This window comes from Budorcas taxicolor, chromosome 1 (assembly GCF_023091745.1).
Source record: "Budorcas taxicolor isolate Tak-1 chromosome 1, Takin1.1, whole genome shotgun sequence".
Lineage (NCBI taxonomy): Eukaryota > Metazoa > Chordata > Mammalia > Artiodactyla > Bovidae > Budorcas > Budorcas taxicolor.
The window spans coordinates 154,224,869-154,244,534 of NC_068910.1; the positions used below are offsets into that span (position 1 = coordinate 154,224,869).

The 19,666-nt window shown below is 39.5% G+C and overlaps 1 protein-coding gene across 2 annotated transcripts in view; it reads left to right on the forward strand.

The window, feature by feature from the left end:
• The window catches only part of TBL1XR1 (TBL1X/Y related 1), a 173,212-nt gene that overhangs the window by 14,967 nt on the left and 138,579 nt on the right, over positions 1–19,666 (forward strand). The window lies entirely within an intron of this gene.

The window sequence follows — 19,666 nt, forward strand, 5'->3', positions numbered from 1 at the left end:
CTAAGTCGCTTCAGTCGTGTCCAACTCTGTGCGACCCCATAGATGGCAGCCCACCAGGCTCCCCTGTCCCTGGGATCCTCCAGGCAGGGACGCTGGAGTGGGTTGCCATTTCCTTCTCCAATGCATGAAAGTGAAAAGTGAAAGTGAAGTCGCTCAGTCATGTCCAGCGTCCCCATGGACTGCAGCCTACCAGACTCCTCTGTCCATGGGATTTTCCAGGCATGAGTACTTGGAGTGGGGTGCCATTGCCTTCTCCTCAGTTCAGACTAGCTTAAGCCAAAAAGGGAGTAGAATCAAAATGGATCAGGTAACTCACTTGTAAGAAAGAGCATTGAGCCAGCTGGGCTTTAGGAGACAGCTAGAAGCACACCGATTTGAAAGCTACTGGTCATCTTTGCTGATACTCTTGTCTCTTGTTTGTTTGTGGATGAGCTTCCCTTTTTCACAGTAGCTTTGCTTTCTTACAGGGAGGAGAATACTTGCCAGTGCCAGTTTTCATTCTCTGTTTTCTCCTGCTGTAGAGAAGGGCCTACCTCCTTCTGGTTTTCACTTAAAATTCTTGCCTGCGTGAGTGCTCAGTCGTGGCCAACTCTTTGGGACCCCATGGACTGAAGCCGGCCAGTCTCCTCTGTCCACAGAACTCTCCAGGCAAGAATACTGGAGGGGGTTGCCATTTCCTCCTCCAGGGCATCTTCCCGACCCAGGGATCGAACCTGCGTCTCCTGCACTGGCAGGTTCTCTACCACTAGTGCCACCTGGCAAGTGTGATTTGGGACGGTGTCCACCATGGCCACAGGCCTTATCAAAACTACGGCTGCTTCCAGTCCCTGGTTGGAATGGCAGGGCGGGTGGGGGAGCCCTGGGAATGGGGACTGAGTGAGATCGGGGGTGGCTGGGAAGGCAGCCTCTCCCCTCCTTCTCTCGCTGCCTGCGTCACCGTCTCACAAAATGGGACTCCGCTTATGGTTGGGGGATGGTGCCTTTAATCCACCATAGATTGTCAGATAAAATTCCTTTAACAATTCGGGAAAGTATATTTTATTCCTCGATATAGTGTGTGAAAGATGACGAGATGGATTTCACGGGGTAAAGGGCCTAGCTCTGAATTGAAGGGAGAAAGTTGACCTGAAGTGACATTTCTTTTTTTCTTTTTTTGCTCTGGGGTTCCCAGTCTTTTCAAACTCAGATCCGTTTTTTAAATGAACAATTGAGGTCTTTCATGTGGGTTCTGTTCGTCTCTGAGACAGTACAGAATATGCCTGCAGTGCAGGAGACCTGGGTTGGGAAGATCCATCCCCTGGAGAAGGAAGTAGCAACCCACTCCTGTATTCTTGCCTGGAGAAGTCCATGGACCGAGGAGACTGGCAGGCTACAGTTCATGGGGTTGCAAAGAGTCGGACACGACTGCACGACTAACACACGTGTGTGTGGTAGCAATTGTAATTTTATGAACTCAGTCTCTGGCTAATATGAGTATTCAAATGAATGTCTTCTCAAAATGAGTTACACAGCAAATAATTTTATGCTATTTATGTTTGTTTTGTTTTTAACATTGCTTCTGGTAAACAGCTAATAGAAGGCAGTATTTGAGATCAGCTATTAGAAAGTTATCAGGAAGTTAATTATACATATTTAGGGAATATTTTAATCCCTGAGGAAGATAACGACCTTCATCCTAACTAGGTAGTTAAATAATTTTAGCATGTAATATTAACAGGTTTTATATTCCAAACAATTACTGTTTTGAGCAGTGTTTCAGCATTCACTAAAATAAAATGGTTAGCTGTGTACAAAAAGCCTTCTGCCACCCAAGTGATAGTCTTTCTGGACAGCAGTTGCTTCATCTTCAAAACACTGAACCAGGTCTCTGAGGTTGCTTTTGGAGTTAATGCTCTTTGACCCTGAGATTGCACATATAATTTAAAAATTAAGTCTGTGTTCAGCCAAATTAAATGGAAAATATACTATACTGGTCTCTTCAGGTTAATCAATACCTGGGCTGTTTTTTCCTAAAGAAAATGCTTGCATTTCTTTGACACTGTTTTAATTTTGAAAAAGCCATAAAGAAAATATTTTTTAGATGTCTGAAAAGACACTTCTTTTATTTAATCCAATAATCTTTGAGTTCGGAAACATTTGTTACATCTGATTTCACTGTAGAGAAAACTGAAAGAGATAGCATCAGACACACTTTTGAGAATGATTTTTCTTTAATGTCCTTAATTGTATGATTGCTGACTGTCAACGGCAATAATTTTTCAGCAGGTTTTATTAGAAGTTGTACCGAAAGTGTATCTCTTAAGTACTATGAGAAAATGCTGTTCACATTTGTAATTTTTTAAATACTAAAATAAATTTCAAGTGTTGCTCATATTAACTACTGCGAATCTGTGTGTATTAAAATAATTTACAATAAAAATAGCTATGTGAGTGATAAAACAAAAGGAGAGAGGATATATGTTAGGGCATAGAGACGCCAAACAAGTTGGTCTTTTCTGGCAAACAGTTTGGTTTATGTGTAGCATAAGCTTCGAAAGTTGGAGAGTGATGAGAACAGGCAGGATAGGTAAGTCGGGATCATGCCACGGAATGACTGCTCTGTTGTGATAAAGAATTTGGACATTCTTCTGTGGCAGTAAACCAGTGAGGAACGTTTAGCCTAACTGCAGGATTGTATTTTATCCCTGGATATAGTGCATGAAGAATGACATGATGGTTTCAGGGGGAAAGGCCTAACTCTGGACTGAAGGGAGAAACTTGATCTGATAGTGTTATTGGTGAGAACGAGACCACGTATTTCTGAGAGTCTTGCAAACTCATCCACATTTCTGAATTCTGGAGGTAAAAAAAAAGGCAGTTGGAAATTCAGGAGCGAATGGAGCAACCAGATTTGCTTCTCTGTGGCATGCTACTGCTTTTCTTTTTGTGGAGAACAGGGGTATGAAAACTGTGGATCTGTGAGGATGGGGAACTAATTTGTTGTCCAAATGGCTAATGGATAAAATCAGGGACCAAGGAAAGGAGCGGGAGATTGCCTGTGTCATCATGAATCTTAACTGAGGGGTAACTGAATTAGGTATTTACTGGAGAATAGTCACCAAAAAAGTGAACTGATACAGTTTTACTAGTTTATGAAGATTCTAGTGGGTATAATTTTTTCTAGGTTAGTCACATTTTCATATATCTTCAAAGCTTTAAAAAAGTTTTTATTAGCATAAAAGTCATTAGAATCTCAGTTTGATAACTAGGAAATTAATCTAAATTGAGTACTATTTAACATTATGTAATTAAAATTGCATAAATTTTGCTTTTTAAAAAGCTTGTTATTTTGAAATAATTTTAGACAGTACAGAAGAGTACAGGGCTGAGGTTATGGATACTCAGGGATGACTACCACAGAGGTGATGTGCCTGTCTTGTATCAAGTGCACGTCTGTATTTACATGGTATCAATTGTTACTGGTGTTATTAACCCTGATCACTTGATAAGGACTGCTATTATCCTTTTATCTATTGGTAGAATTGTTTAGGGGCTTCCCAGGTGGCACTAGTGGTAAAGAACCTGCTTGTCAGTGCAGGAGACATAAGAGATGTGAGTTCAATCCCTGGGTCGGAAAGATCCTCTGGAGGAAGGCGTGGCAACCCACTTCAGTGTTCCTGCCTAGATAACCCCATGGACAGAGGAACCTGACGGTCTATGGTCCATAGGATCACAAAGAGTTGTACATGACTGAAACGACTTGGCACACAAACAGAATTGTTTAGACTGGAACTATCCAATCATGTACTGAGTACCACACATGTAACTTGACGTTTTCTAGTAATCACACTGAAAGAAGTGATAAGTGAAATTATTGTTAAACAACATGTTTTATTAATCCTAATGTAACCACAGTATTATCATTTCAGCAAGTTTCTTCATTATGAAGTTACTGTTTTTCTGCTTTCCACACTCCATTCATTAGAAGTAAGTCATTAACTTCAGCCCTCATTTGAATGTGAAGGACGTTAAGTTCCACCAGCTAGAGAGAAAAGTATCAAAGAACTTGTAGATAATTGTTGAAGTTACTATAGTAATCAAGAAATATTTCGGGAAGGTGCTCTAAGAATGTGTAGGTAGCCTTTTTCTTTAAAGTTTTGCCCAGTAATTTGAGCATTCGTCAGTAGGGCATTGTTTGCACCAGTGATTGCTGGGGGGTTCTAATGGTGACTTTAGTTCTCTCATACCTTCTATATATATTAATTGGATTTTTCTGTACAAATGTGTTCTTTTTCAGTCATTTATTTTTTCAGTTGTTTATGTGCATGTGGATTCATGGATTTTTATTTTGGTCTTTGGGTTATAAATTAATATCATTAATATTAATAACTCCTTGTTTTGTTGCTCAGATTCAAGCTTTGGCCACTGGGAACTCATTTAGGCTGCTTTCTGCACCCTTTCAACATGACCCATCCTTTGTTTTTTTAATCTCTTTCTAACCAGCAAGTTGTGCCAGGTTCATCTTGTATTTTTCCTTTCCTAGCCCTAGAAATCAGCCATGTCTCCAAGAAACTCTGGCTCCCTTTTATTGGAATCACAGCAAAATTTTATTCTAATTCAGAAAGTAATGTCTTTATGTGGATTTTACAAAGTGTCATTATTGGCTTGTGTCAGATTTTTCTTATGGTTTCTGAACCACATTTATTCACTCAGCAAACTTTTAAAAAATATTCGTATGCCAACATTTTTAGTAGGGATCCAGGGTCAAATAAGACATGGTCATTGATGCCAAGGGGTCTAGATGTGAAAAAGCAGATCTTTTTTCCGCCTCCAACATACACTGAGGGCCTGTTAGGTGCCAGGTACTGTACTACAAGTGAACAGGAAGTAATAAGAGCTGGAGAAGGATAGCATCGGTTGTTTTTAGGAACACATGGGAGGGGTACTTAAGCCTGAATTGGGCCAGATGGAATGTGGAACAAGTCTTGAAAATGACTAGATCTTAAGTGTGAAATTGAGTGGAGAGGAGGGGTAAGGGAGAGAAGCTATTCCAGGAGGAGGAATAGCATTGTCAAGACCACTGGGGATGATGAAGAGTGAGGTAGGTCTAGAGATCCATATGTGGGTGGTGGTGTTGGGGGAGATGGGGGACGTGGTGGCAGGATACAGATCGTGAAATTCCTGGGGGCAAGCCAAGCTCTGAAGAGTTGAAGGACATTTTAAAGGAGTTGGAGGGTAATGTGATCAGATCATCCTGTTGGCACCTTGGCGGATGTGTTGGCTTTCTTGAGGCTCTTGCCATGACAGAGGTGTGAAGTGCAAGTCTTAACCAAGAACTGTGTCAGTAGTTCTCAGACTTCAGTATGGATCATCTGGAGAAGTTGTTAAAACATGTTCTAACATCACTCAGCCCCACCCCCAGAGTTTCTACTGTCTGTCTGGGGTGGGGCTCAGAATCTGCATTTCCTTGGACAAAGTAGTGCTGAATATTTTCTGTTCAGTTGTAACAACTTCAGTTCAAACTATTGATACTTCTTAAAGATTAAAAACAACAAAATTTTAATCCAGACTCAGATACTTTTTGGGGGGAGTCTATGATCATTATATCTTTTACATGTTTATAGAAATATGTCTGTATAGTAAGTGAAGCTCTTGACTACTTTGGAAATGGTTTTATTGGGTAATTTATTCAAAATGTTCGAAATTCAGAAGTGTTCTTTCTCTTCCTGTTTTCCCAACCCCCCTAGCTACCAATTACTTTCCTGGAATCAAACAGGGATATCAGTTTCCTCCCTATCCTTCCAGAGGAATACCATGCATAAAAAATCCAGTGCATGTGTAATTTCCTCAGTATTGTTTTGGACACAAACGATAGCATGCTAGGTCCCTCTGCTGTATCTCACTTCTCTCACTGGTGTATTTTAGATCTCATATCAACACCCGAAGAGCTCGCCTTCCCCTTTTTAGTGGTGGTGAGGTGTTTTATTGCATGAAGATACCGTAACATGTTCAACTTGTTTGCCCAGTTGATGGATGTTTAGGTTGCTTCAGTCTGCTGCTGTTACAGACAGTGTTGCAGTGAATAACCTTGTTGTGTGTCGCCTGTATGTGCAGGGGCATTCGTGTGATGAACTACTTGAATTGGAGCTGCTGACTCACAGGTTGTGTGAATGCGAGCACACACTCTGTCATGTCCGACTCTTTGCGACCCCACGGACTGTGGCCTGCCGGGCTCCTCTGTCCATGGGATTTTCCCGGCAGGAATACTGGAGTGGGTTGCCATTTCCTCCTCCCAGGGGATCTTCCCAACCCAGGGATTGAACCCCCATCTCCTACTTGGCAAGCGGATTCTTTACCACTGAGCCACAGGAAGCAAGTGGTGTAGTCACTGCTGGACTGACTCCAGAAGCTGCCACAGTTCATACCACTGATCCCAATGTGAGTAACTGCTCACACTCTTGCCAGCGTAGTGTTAACCAAATGAAACAGTTTTGCTTTTTGCTTACATGATAGTAAAGATGGTATTTACTGTTTTTAAGTGAGTTTGAGCATCTTTTTATATATTTTGGTCATTTCTTTCAGTGAGCTATCATTGTATTTTGGACTCTCACCATTTTTTTGTTGTTGTTCTTTGTGGTGTAACTTGTATAAGGTACAGCACGCACATTTTAAACTCAGTGCACTTTCTTTTATTGAGGTGTAATTTCCTGTAAAATGAACAGATCTTAAGTGTACAGTTTTGATGAGTTCTGACATTTTTATGTGGCCATATAACCAAGCCCTCCAAGATCTAGAGCGCTTCCACTGCCCAGAAGTAAGTTCCTTCAGGCTTCCTTTCCATCCCCTTTTCCTTTCTCCTTACCTCAGGCAGTCACTTTCTGATTTCTTACCATCAATTAGTTGTGTGTGTTAATTTTTAACATATTATAAACTCATGTAACTACCACAGTCAAGACAGAGAACATTTCTTGCCTTGCAGTGGGTTCTCCTGTTCTCCCCCTGCAGTCTTGCCACCAAAGGTAACCACTACAATGTCCCGGGTCAACTGTAGATACATTTAGTAAGCTTGTAAGTCATCACCCTGTTGTGTTAGTGTTTTGTTTTTTCTCATTGCTGTGTATGGGAATATAACCATTGTTAACTTTATTGTGGATTGACAGGTACTTGGGTTTTTTCAGCTTTGGTCTCTTTGAATAAAACTGCAGCGAATATTCATATATCTGTATTTTGGCAGATCTAAGAACTTACATCTTTATAGTATGTTAGAAATGGACTGAGGGCTATACGTTAGTTATAGGTATATGTCTATTTAACTTTAGTAGATGCTGCCAAACAGCTACCCAATATTTCCACAGTGTTTGAGATTTGGTTGCCCGTATCTTGGTCCTTTTAGTTTCAGCCTTTCCAGTGGAATCTCATTATGATTATAATCTGAATTTCTGTGTGAAAATGATGTTGAGTATCTTCATGTGTTCATTGTTGACTTGTTTTTTAACTGGGTGATGGATCTTGGAATGATTTGTAGGAGTTATTTTTAATAGTGTATGTTTATAAGCCCATTGTGATATGAGTTTACAAATATGTTTTCTACTGGTTTGTAGTATGTCTTTTACTTTTGATTGCCTGGCAGAAATCACAGTGAGTAAACTTTAAATAAGTAAAGCAGACTTTATTTTGATTAAAATTTTAATTGTTTCAAAATTGCCTCCTAGTTCTGTGGTATACTTTAGAAAGTCTTGCTTCATTCTGAAGTCACCATATTTTAACAAACTTAATGTGTTCCCAAATGTATGATATTTTGTTATTTTGCGTGTGGGGTCACAAAGAGTTGGACACGACTGAGTGAGTGAGTGCACACACACGTTTTCCCGTATGATAGGGAAAATGTTATTAAACTGACATGATTTTTTTTACCTCTTAGAATCTTTACCTTATACTTTTAGTTTTGTATGTACTACTCTTCCAGATAAATGAGAGGAAAATAGACATGGAATATATTGGTTAAAGTATTTCCCCTAATTTTTCACTTTTAGAGTAGGACTTCCGAGGTGCCTTTTGACTTACTATTGTGTTTCTCTATTGTCTTTTGTACCGGAGAGAGTGTTGGTGGGGAGATGGGAGGAGCATTTCTTTAAAGAATTAAGAAAACATAACAAAACAAACACCTAAAAGCCATTGAGGCTTTGCTCTTAAGCTGACTTTGCAATTAAGTAGACCTGACTTCACTTTCACTTTTCACTTTCATGCATTGGAGAAGGAAATGGCAACCCACTCCAGTGTTCTTGCCTGGAGAACCCCAGGGACGGGGGAGCCTGGTGGGCTGCCGTCTTTGGTATCGCACAGAGTCGGACACGACTGAAGCGACTTAGCATGCATGCATGCATTGGAGAAGGAAATGGCAACCCACTCCAGTATTCTTGCCTGGAGAATCCCAGGGACCGGGGAGCCTGGTGGGCTGCCATCTATGGGGTTGCACAGAGTTGGACACGACTGAAGCGACTTAGCAGCAGCAGCAGCAACTTCCAGGTGTCCCAGTGATAAAGAACCTGCCTGCCAGTGTGGGAGACACAAGAGACTTGAGTTGGATTCCCGGGTCAGGAAGATCCCCTGGAGGAGGAAATGGCTCCTCCAGTATATTTGCCTGGAAATTTCCATGGACCGAGGAGTCAGGGGTGGGGTGATGGGGGTGGGGGGTGTATGGCTGCTGTCCATGGGGTTGCAGAGCTGGATGTGAATGAGCACGTCATGCAGATCTGGTTTATTTTTTTTTATTCTAGCTTTATGAACCTTGGTAAACTTTTCGTATTCTCCAGCTTCTGTACCTCTTTATCTTAATTCTGATTTGTAGGGTGTAAAAGAGTGGCCAGCTAATGTTTCAGCTTCCCAAGTTGCTAACCTCCATTCTGCAAATGTTGATGCTGGTTGTGTAATCACAAACAAGGACAGGTATGGTGTGATGTTAGCTGGCCAACACTAATTGTAAAAAGAAAAAAAAAATCTCTATTTTAAGACTCTGTATCTTACATTTAATACACAGTATGAAATCAGAGAGGAGCATTTTTCTCTACATTGATCAGTTTGAATTATTTCCTTCAGTTAAAGAAATCATAATGTCCTGATTCAGTAATTTTTTGTGTGTATACATGAGTATATAAACATGTAATTCAGAAAAGGCTTAAAAACAAACAGAAAAACGAAACAACAAGCAACAATAGCAACAACAAAACCACTCTCCTGTATATGTTGCTGAGCTATTTACTGCCTTCTGAATATTCACAGCCTTGGCCAGTGCTGCTTGGGAGAATCAGTCTGGTGCTGGTGGCCGTTTTACAGTGATTATCTTTTATGTACATGTAGTGCTGAGGTCAGAGTCTCCGACTTGCATTTTACTAATTGCAAATGGAATTAACTTAAGAGGTTCATAAAGTACATAAAAATGTGAGGTAGATGCAGGGAATAATCTGTTTGCCTACTATTTGCAGAAATCTCTCTTTAATAAGGGTTTTGGGTAAAAGAAAACTTAAAGGGCACATAGACCAGCTAAAATAACCACATGAAAAGTGAGAAAGGCAGGAATTGGCTTGGGTGTCTGAGATAGTAGGTGGGCAGAACTATTAGAAAAACAACTATTAGATAATAACAGAAATGGAAAATTACAGTGTTAAACATTTATCAGATTTTTAAAACCAATGTGTTTGTGTACATTTGTGTTTGTGTTGTGTAGATTTGTTTGTATATAAAATTGTTGTTTAACTGGTTTTGACTGATAAGTACTTTATAATTTTTTGCATTTCTAGAGTGTCATAGACTTTAGGTGTGTCTTATGATTTCGGACTCTTGAGTTTAAAATTACAAAACCCAATAACTGAGAGCTTGATGAAAAAGCTTGATTGGAAAGTGTCTTGTGAAATTTGGTGTGAGGATATGTTGTGAAATTGGGAGCATAGTGAGGACTCAGTGGAGACTGTTCTGGACATTATATGGTTCCTCTTTCTGCAAACTAGGTACTTTTACTCACTTGGTCCACAAATCAGCAGAACAAAGCCTCCAGCAGCTCTTTAATTTATGTTATTTGACCAAGCTCCTAGAGAAAAGCACTCTTACTTATGTATCTTCGCATTCCTCTTTTCTCTCTTCTCTTAGATTTGCACATGATTCACTTAATCTGATTCTCTAGCTATGCTTTTAACCACTGCTTAATGTTAGTAAATGAAACTAGATCTAAACTATGAGATTAGGTACATGAACATGGTGATATCAGTGACCTTGATGCATTTATTATGCTTTTGAAAAAATTTATTTAAATTGAAGTGGTAAAGAATCTGCCTGCCACTGCACGAGATGCAAGAGACACAGGTTCGAGCCCTAAGCTGGGAAGATCCCCTGGAGTAGGAAATGGCAACCCACTCCAGTGTTCTTGGCTGGAAAATTCCATAGACAGAGGGGCCTGATGGGTTACAGTCCCTGGGGTTGCAGAGTCGGATATGACTGAGTGAGCACACGCGCACATGGTTGGTTTACAGTGTTGTGCTAATTTTTGCTTTATAGCAGAGTGACTTAGTTGAAAAATTTAAACTTGCTAAATTTAGCATGTTAAAGTATGTGAAATTTTACTGAAACTTTGAGTCCTTATAAAGATGTAGTGTCTAGCTTGTCTTGAAAATGTGAAGGGTCATGATCAATCTTTGTCAAAGCCCCATGCACTAGGTGGCTGCAGTAGTGTTATTTGCTTAGAGAGGCCTTTCTTGGTGTCATAGGAAGTAGTACTTTTTTTTTTAGACTTTACTACTGATTATAATTATACATTTCTTTGGGTGACGTTTTCCCCTCTATTCTTTTTCCGCTAGAATATTAAGGGCTTATATACCTTTAATACCTGGAAGGGTTATTATAAATGTTTATTTAAAGAAAGAAGAGAGACTGGATTTAAACTCATGCTACTAAAAAATGTGATGAGAATTTTACGCCTTTGTGTTTTCAAGTAATTTTGATCAGACTTGTTATTTATATGTGTGTAAATATATATTGACTTTTATTTGGTTTTTCTCTTTAATAAATCACGCAATTCTCATAACAGTGTTGAAAGTGCTCTGTTTTAAAATAGAGGGTCCTTATTTCAAAGTGATGCTTTAAATTGTGCTGTAAGTGGTAATTTACTTACCATTTTGGAGAGAATCTTTTTAGCATTAGAGAATTGATATAATTTCAAGAAGCTTGTTCATTCAGTTTTGGAAGTGAGCTATTTACTTTCCTTAGCAGCAAGAATCAGGCCCAGCATTTTAAACCCATGATGGAAAAGGATTTCTTCTCTTCTCCCATTGAGAAAATTTATCTGGTGCCACATAAGTAAAAAACAAACAAAACAAAAAAAACTCTTGTCACTCCAGGAATTTAAAAGGAATTCTTCCTGTTATTTTTACATTTTAGAACTGGAGCTCTAAAACTCTAAAAGGGTATTTTTACATTGAGGCCTTTTGAATGCTGATGGTTTTTTAATTTTCTTTATAGCTTTAGTTTTGGAGGTGAGGAGAGATGTCCTCTTAGTGCTAGCCTCAGTAGTTTAAACGTGGCCTATAGGATGGGTATACCTGTTTTTTGAGTTATATTGTGTGTGTGTAGAAGAATACTTGTTTTGTATTACTGCAGGCAGGTGACTAATTTTCTGGGTTTATATAACCTTAAGGTTGTTAGTGGTTGTCCAGTGGTGCCGCAGGTGATTGCCCAGTCACAGCCACACCCCGGTAGATTGGCTTCTGAGCTCCTCTGAATTACTGCTTCTGAACTCTCTTCTGTCCAGAGGCAGTACCGTACTAACATGCAGCATCTTCATTTCTTACTATAAAATATCAAATTTAGGGTTGTTACCACTGCCATTTTTTGTAGCCTTGTCCTAAATTCCTGTGTTTGAACTGGAATTTGCAGCAGTGTTTTCTTTAAAAACAGTATTACAAGAGTGTTTATTACTTCTTCAGTGGTAAATATTACTTTCTCCTTAGCCATATAGATCGTTTTACTGAAAACTGCCACAGCGGGAACTTACAGTATATGAGAAAGATAGGTTGGAGTACGGAGGTTAAGAACCAACTAAAACGATACTTACTAAAGATAGTATTTATGACTTAAAATAAACGAGGCATACTTTAGATATAATAAAAGGTACCCATTCGAAGTGTTTAATTCAATGAATTTTGACAAATAAATATACATGTATAACCACCCAGTTCAGGCCAAGGCTTATGTTCATTATAGAAAAAGTTGTCTTGTTCCCAACTGTGGTCAGTCCTGCTCTTCACCTGATCTACTGTCTAACCCTGCAGATTACTTTTGTTTCTTTTTAAGTTTCATATAAATTCCATTCTTTTCTATGGTAGGCATAATAAAGGCCCCTCTTCCAAGATGTCCATACCCTAATCTGCAGAACCTGTGTATTTTTTACCCTGTGTTCAGTTCAGTTGCTCAGTCATGTCCGACTCTTTGCGACCCCATGGACTACAGCACGCCAGGCTTCCCTGTCCATCACCAACTCCCAGAGCTTGCTCAAACTCATGTCCATAGAGTCGGTGATGCCATCCAGCCATCTCATCCTCTGTCATCTCCTCCTCCTGCCTTCAGTCTTTCCCAGAATCAGAGTCTTTTCCAATGAGTCAGTTCTTGCCATCAGGTGGCCAAAGTATTAGAGTTTCGCCTTTGGCATGAGTCCTTCCAGTGAATATTCAGGACCGATTTCCTTTAGGATTGACTGGTTGGATCTCCTTCCAGTCCAAGGGACTCTCAAGAGTCTTCTCCAACATCACAGTTCAAAAGCATCAGTTCTTCGGCACTCAGCTTTCTTTAGAGTCCAACTCTCACATCCATACATGACCACAGGAAAAGCCATAGCTTTGACTATATGAACTTTGTTGGCAAAGTAATGTCTCTGCGTTTTAATATGCTGTCTAGGTTGGTCGTAGCTTTTCTTCCAGGGAGCAAGCGTCTTTTAATTTCATGGCTGCAGTCACCATCTGCAGTGATTTTACAGCCCAAGAAAATAAGGTCTCTCACTGTTTCCACTCTTTCTCCATCTATTTGCCATGAAATGATGGGACCAGATACCATGATCTTAGTTTTCCGAATGTTTAGTTTTAAGCCAACTTTTTCACTCTCCTCTTTCACTTTCATCAAGAGGCTGTTTAGTTCTTTGCTTTCTGCCATAGGGTGGTGTCATCTGCCTATCTTAGGTTATTGATGTTTCTCCCGGCAGTCTTGATTCCAGCTTGTGCTTCTTCCAGCCCAGCGTTTCTCATGATGTACTCTGCGTATAAGTTAAATAAGCAGGGTGACAATATACAGCCTTGATGTACTCCTTTCCTGATTTGGAACCTGTCTGTTGTTTTATGTCCAGTTCTAACCGTTGCTTCTTGACCTGCATACAGATTTTTCAGGAGGCAGGTAAGGTGGTCTGGAATTTCCACCTCTTTAAGAATATTCCACAGTTTGTTGTGATCCACACAGTCAAAGGCTTTGGCGTAGTAAATAAGGCAGAAATAGATGTTTTTCTGGAACTCTTGTTTTTTCTATGATCCAAAAGATGTTGGCAATTTGATCTCTGGTTCCTGTGTCTTTTCTAAATCCAGTTTGAACATCTGGAAGTTCACGGTTCACATACTGTTGAAGCCTGGCTTGGAGAATTTTGAGCATTACTTTGTTAGCGTGTGAGATGAGTGCAATTGTGCAGTAGTTTGAACATTCTTTAGCATTGCCTTTCTTTGGGATTGGAATGAAAACTGACCTTTTCCAGTCCTGTGGCCATTGCTGAGTTTTCCAGATTTGCTGGCATATTGAATGCAGCACTTTCACAGCATCATCTTTTAGAATTTGAAATAGCTCAACTGGAATTCCATCACCTCCACTAGCTTTGTTCGTAGTGATGCTTCCTAAGGCCCACTTGACTTCTCATTCCAGGATGTCTGGCTCTAGATGAGTGATCACACCATCGTGATTATCTGGGTCATGAAGATTTTTTTGTACAGTTCTTCCGTGTATTCTTGCCACCTCTTCTGAATATCTTCAGCTTAGGTTCATAACATTTCTGTCCTTTATTGAGCCCATCTTTGCATGAAATATTCTCTTGATGTATCTAATTTTCTTGAAGAGATCTCTAGTCTTTCCTGTTCTATTGTTTTCCTCTATTTCTTTGCACTGATCACTGAGGAAGGCTTTCTTATCTCTTCTTGCTATTCTTTGGAACTCCGCATTCAGATGGGTATATCTTTCCTTTTCTCCTTTGCCTTTCACTTCTCTTCTCTTCTCAGCTATCTGTAAGGCCTCTTCAGACATCCATTTTGCATTTCTTTTTCTTGGGGATGGTCTTGATCACTGCCTCCTTCCTGTACAGTGTCATAAACCTCTGTCCATAGTTCCTCAGGCATTCTGTCTATCAGATCTAATACCTTGAATCCCTTATGCAGCAGAAGGGATTTTGCAGATGTAATTAAATTTTGGGCCTTGAGAAGGGGAGGCTATCCTGGATTATACAGGTGAGCATAATCTAATTGCTCAGGTCCTTTACAGTTGTAGTCTGAGAGGGGACTACTGAAGGACGGCCAGAGATGGAGAAGTGGAGGGGCTTGAGCCAACGATGTGGGCTGCCTCTGGAAACTGTGAAGGCCAAAGAGGTGGATCTCCCCATAAGCCATTGTAGAGGAATGTGGCTCTGCTCTTAGCTCTTCATTTGAGTGCAGAGGCCTGTTTCAGACTTCTCACCTGCAGAACTGTAAGGTAAGGCATTTGTATTGTTTTAAGCTGCTGGATTCCACTCCAGTGTTCTTACCTGGAGAATCCCAGGAATGGGGGAGCCTGGTGGGCTGCCGTCTGTGGGGTTGCACAGAGTCGGACACACCTGAAGCGACTCAGCAGCAGCAAGCTGCTAGATCAGGGTAGTTTGTTATAATAGCAGTAGAAAGTGATACACTTCTCTTCTGTGCCCTCCTTCCTGCCATTTTAAGATTCATTATGCTGTTATCTCTGTCAATAGTTAGCTCCTTTTCACTCTTAGTCCCATTCCACTATATGGATGTATCACAATTTTTTATCCATTCACCTGTTGATGAAACGTTTATATTTTCAGTTTGGAATTATTAGAAGTAAAGCTACTGTGAATGAATATTTGTCTTTGTATGGATGTAATGTTTTTACTCTTTTCCACAGAAGAGTGGGATTGCTCGGTCAAGTGATATGTGTATGTTTAATTTTACAAGAATTACTAAACTGTTTTCTAAAGTAGTTATTTCAGTCCACATTCTTGCCAACAGGAAGTTTTAGCCTTTTTAATCTTAGCCATTCTAGTAAATATTTCATAGTATCTCCTTATGTTTTTATTTCATTGATGACATTCATGTGTCTTTTGTGAACTCTTTAAATATTTTACTGATTGTTTGTTGGGGTGTATGTTTTCATATAATTGTTATGGTTTTCTTTATATACTGTGGGTGTAAGTCCTTTGTCAGGAGTACGTAGAATACTTTTTCCGGTAATATGGCTTGCTGTATCATTCATTTCACGTTCTTTTTAAGAATCAAAGTTTTACATTTTGTTTGTTTGCATGGTCACTAGTCGTGTCTGACTTTTTGTGACCCTGTGGACTGCAGCCTGCCAGGCTCCTCTGCCCATGGGATTTCCCAGGCAAGAACACTGGAGTGGGTTGCCATTGCCTTCTCTATTTGGTCGTTTCAGTTCAGTTGCTCAGTCGTGTCCGACTCTTTGCGACCCCATGAATCGCAGCACGCCAGGCTTCCCTGTCCATCACCAGCTCCCGGAGTTGACTTAAACTCATGTCCATTGAGTTGGTGACGCCATCCAGCCATCTCATCCTCTGTTGTCCCCTTCTCCTCCCACCTTCAATCTTTAGATGATAAATTTTTTGTTTTATGATTGTACTTTTTATATCCTAAGAAATTTTACCCTATGGTGTCTTTTAAAAGTTTTAGAGTTTTACGTGTAGGTCTGGGATCAAGCATTACATTACTTTGATTTAAGTTTCGTGTGTAGTATGAGGTAAACTCATCCCTCTCCCCCCCGCCCCCATGTGAATACCCAGTTTTTTCAGTACCGTTTGTTGAAAAAGACTATCCTTTGCCAAAAACCATCTTTGGGGAGGGTTGAGTTCTTAAAATTTTCTGTGTGCCTGATCATACTGTCTGTGAATACAGATAATTTATTCTTTCTGATTGTAATTTTTTTCATTTCTTACTTTATTTCAACTGGCTAGGACCTCCAGTACATATTACAGTTGGTGATATAGGACATTCTTGCCTTGTTCTCAAATGTGAGGGCAAAGCATTCTGTCCTTCTTTATTGAGTGTGATGTTAGCTACAAGTTTTTCATCGAAACTCTATCAGACTGAGTATGTTTTCTTCTGTTCATAGCTTACTGAGTATTTATTGTGAGTGGGTGTTGAATTTTGTCACAGGCTTTTGCTGCATCTACTGAGACAATCGTATATGTTTTCTCCTTTGTTATTTAGCACTTTAAGTGATAAGTCATCTTTGCTTGCATCCAGAGTCATGATGTACTGTTCTTTTTTTTATATTGTTGATTTTATTTCCTGATACTTTGTGAAGACTTTTTTTCATCTGTGTTCACAAGGGGCATTGATTTATAGTTTTTGTTTATTCGCTTCTTTCTCTCTTTGTCTGGTTTTGGTAATGTTGGTGTACAGCTAATTCCAGAAAATACATTGAGAAAAGTTTGCCTTCTCTGTTTTTTTGAAGACTGTGTAGGTTTGGTATTGTCTCTGAACGTTTCATACATTTCACCGGAAAAGTCACCTGGGCCATTATCCATTTCTAGAGCTTTCTCATTATCCAAAACAGACGCTGTACTCATTAAATAATACCTCCTCATTCCTCTCTTCTCTCAGCACCTGGTAACCTTTTGTTCTACTATTTATTTCTAAGAATTTGCCTATTCTAGGTATCTCATGTAATTTTGATCCTTTTGTGTATGGCTTATTTCATAGCATGTATCAGAATTTCACTTCTTAAAAAATTCTCCCCGGTTTTATTGAAATACATTTGACAGTGATGGCGTGTATGCTGAGTCGCTCCAGTTATGTTCCAACTCTTTGCAATCCTATGGATTGTGGTCTGCCAGACCCCTTTGTCCATGGGCTTCTCTAGGGAAGAATACCAGAGTGGGTTGTCATGCCCTCTTTCAGGGATCTTGCTCACCCAGGGATCAAACCCACATCTCTTTATGTCTCCTGTATCGGCAGGCAGGTTCTTTAACACCTCTGGAGAAGGGAATGGCAACCTACTCCAGTATTCTTGCCTGCAGAATTCCATGGACAGAGGAGCCTGGTGGGCTGTATAGTTCATGGGGTCACAAAAAGTCAGACACTACTGAACAAATAACACTGTAATTGAACATTGTAAATTTAAGGTGTATAACATAATGATTTGGTATATGTTGGATGGCATCACCAACTCGATGGACATGAGTTTGAGCAAGCTCCAGGAGTTGGTGACGGACAGGGCAGCCTGGTGTGCAGCAGTCCATGGGGTCACAGAGAGTTGGACACGACTGAGAGACTGAACTGGTAATGTATATATTGTGAAATAATTACTGCAATAAGTTTAGTTAACATTTATCTCCTCACACAGTTTATTTTCTTTCTTGTGATGGAAACTTTTAAGATTATCTTCTTAGCAGCTTTCAAATATACACTGTAGTGTTATTGACTATAATCATCATGTTCTATCCCCAGAACTTAGTTTATCTTATAACTGGAAGCCTGTACCTTTGACTACCAGTGAAAAAGGAATTTATTTCTTTATGACTGAATAATATTCTTTTGTGTATGTTTATACTACGTTTTGTTTATCCATTCATTTATTGATGAACACTTGGGTGGTTTCCTCCTGTTGGTTAATGTGGATATATATATAATTCTCTGAATATTGGTATATAAATATCTGAGCCACTGATTTCAGTTCTTTTTGAGTAGATATCCAATTACTGGATCGAGGGGCAATTCTGTCTTTTGAGGAACTCCATCTTGTTTCCTCATTGGTTGTACCTTTTTTTTTTTTCCCGGCTACACCATGCAGCATTTAGGAGCCTGGTTCCCCGGCCAGGGATGAACCCATGCCCCTGCACGGGAAGTGCTGGGTCTTAACCACTAGACCATCAGAGACTCCTGACTGTACCATTTTGTATTCTTAGTGTTCAAGAGATTCACCTTACCCAAACCCTTTCCAACATTTGGTATTTTCTGGCTTAAAAAAAAACAACAAAAAACATTATTTTTAATTGTGGCATGGTCAATACAACCAAGATTTTTTACCATCTTAACCATTTTATGTATACCTTTCAGTTGTGTTAAGTACACTCTTCAGTTTCAAGAACGCTTCTCATCTTTTGAAACTTTAATTCTCTAGCCATTAAACAACTCACTAACCTCTCCTTGTCCCACTTCCAGTCCCCAACATCCACCTGTTTTTGTGGATTTGAGGAGTCTAGATACCTCATGAGTGGCATCATGTGGCATTTGTCTTTTTGAGACTGGCTTCTTTCATTTAGCAGAAAGTTCCCCAAGGTTAATATGCATAATAGTATGTGTCAGAATTTCCTTCCTTTTTGAGATGAATAGTACTCCATTGTATGTAGACCACAATTTGTTTATCCATTTGTCCCTTGACGGACACTTGTGTTGTTTCCCTCTTTTGGTTATTGTGAATTGTGCTGTTAGGAACATGGATGTGCAAATATGTCATAGAGACCTTGCTTTCAGATGTGGGTATATGCCTAGAAGTGGAAATATAGGGTCATATAGTAATTAAATTTTAATTTTTTGAGAAACTGCCATACTGTTTTCCATAGAAGCTGCACCATTTTACATACTCCCCAGCAGTGTACCAGGTTTTCAATTTTTCCATCTCCTTGCCAACACACATTTTCTGTGGGTGTGGCTTTTTAAAAATTAATAATCATACTAAAGTATATTATTGTTTTGATGTACAATTCCCTAGTGATCAGTGATGTTGAACATCTTTTCATAAGTTTGTTCATTTGTGTATCTTATTTGCCATAATGTCTGTTAAATCCTTTGCTTACTTTAAAATGAGATTTTAAAAATTATTGTTGAATGGTAGGAGTTCCTTATATATTACAGATACTAACGTCATATCAGATATATAACTTGCAGGATTTTTTTACGTTCCTTAAGTTGCCTTTGAACTGTTGGCTGTATACTCTGATGCACAGACTTGTTTTCTGTTTACTTGGTAGTAGCCATCCTAATGGGCCTGAGGTGGTATTTCACTATGGTATTTGACTTGGAATAGCCAAATACCTAATGATATTGAGCATCTTTTCATGTGCTTATTGGCCATTTGTATATCCTCTTTGACAAAGCTTAAGCTTTTAACAAGTAAGTGTTTTTGTTCGGTAGCTTCATTACTACTTCCGTTTCCTTTTCTGTTATTTGTATTACATATTAGTTTTGAATAAAAATTTTTTAACATTGTTCTTTTCATTCTTCTGTGCCCCTCTGATTATTTTTCAAGCAGTGTTTTATAATATTCTTAGTAAGCTGTGTGCTTGGTTGGTGAAGAATTTCTCTATTAAATCTTGACCTTCAGTTCAGTTCAGTCGCTCAGTCGTGTCCGACTCTTTGCGACCCCATGAATCGCAGCACGCCAGGCCTCC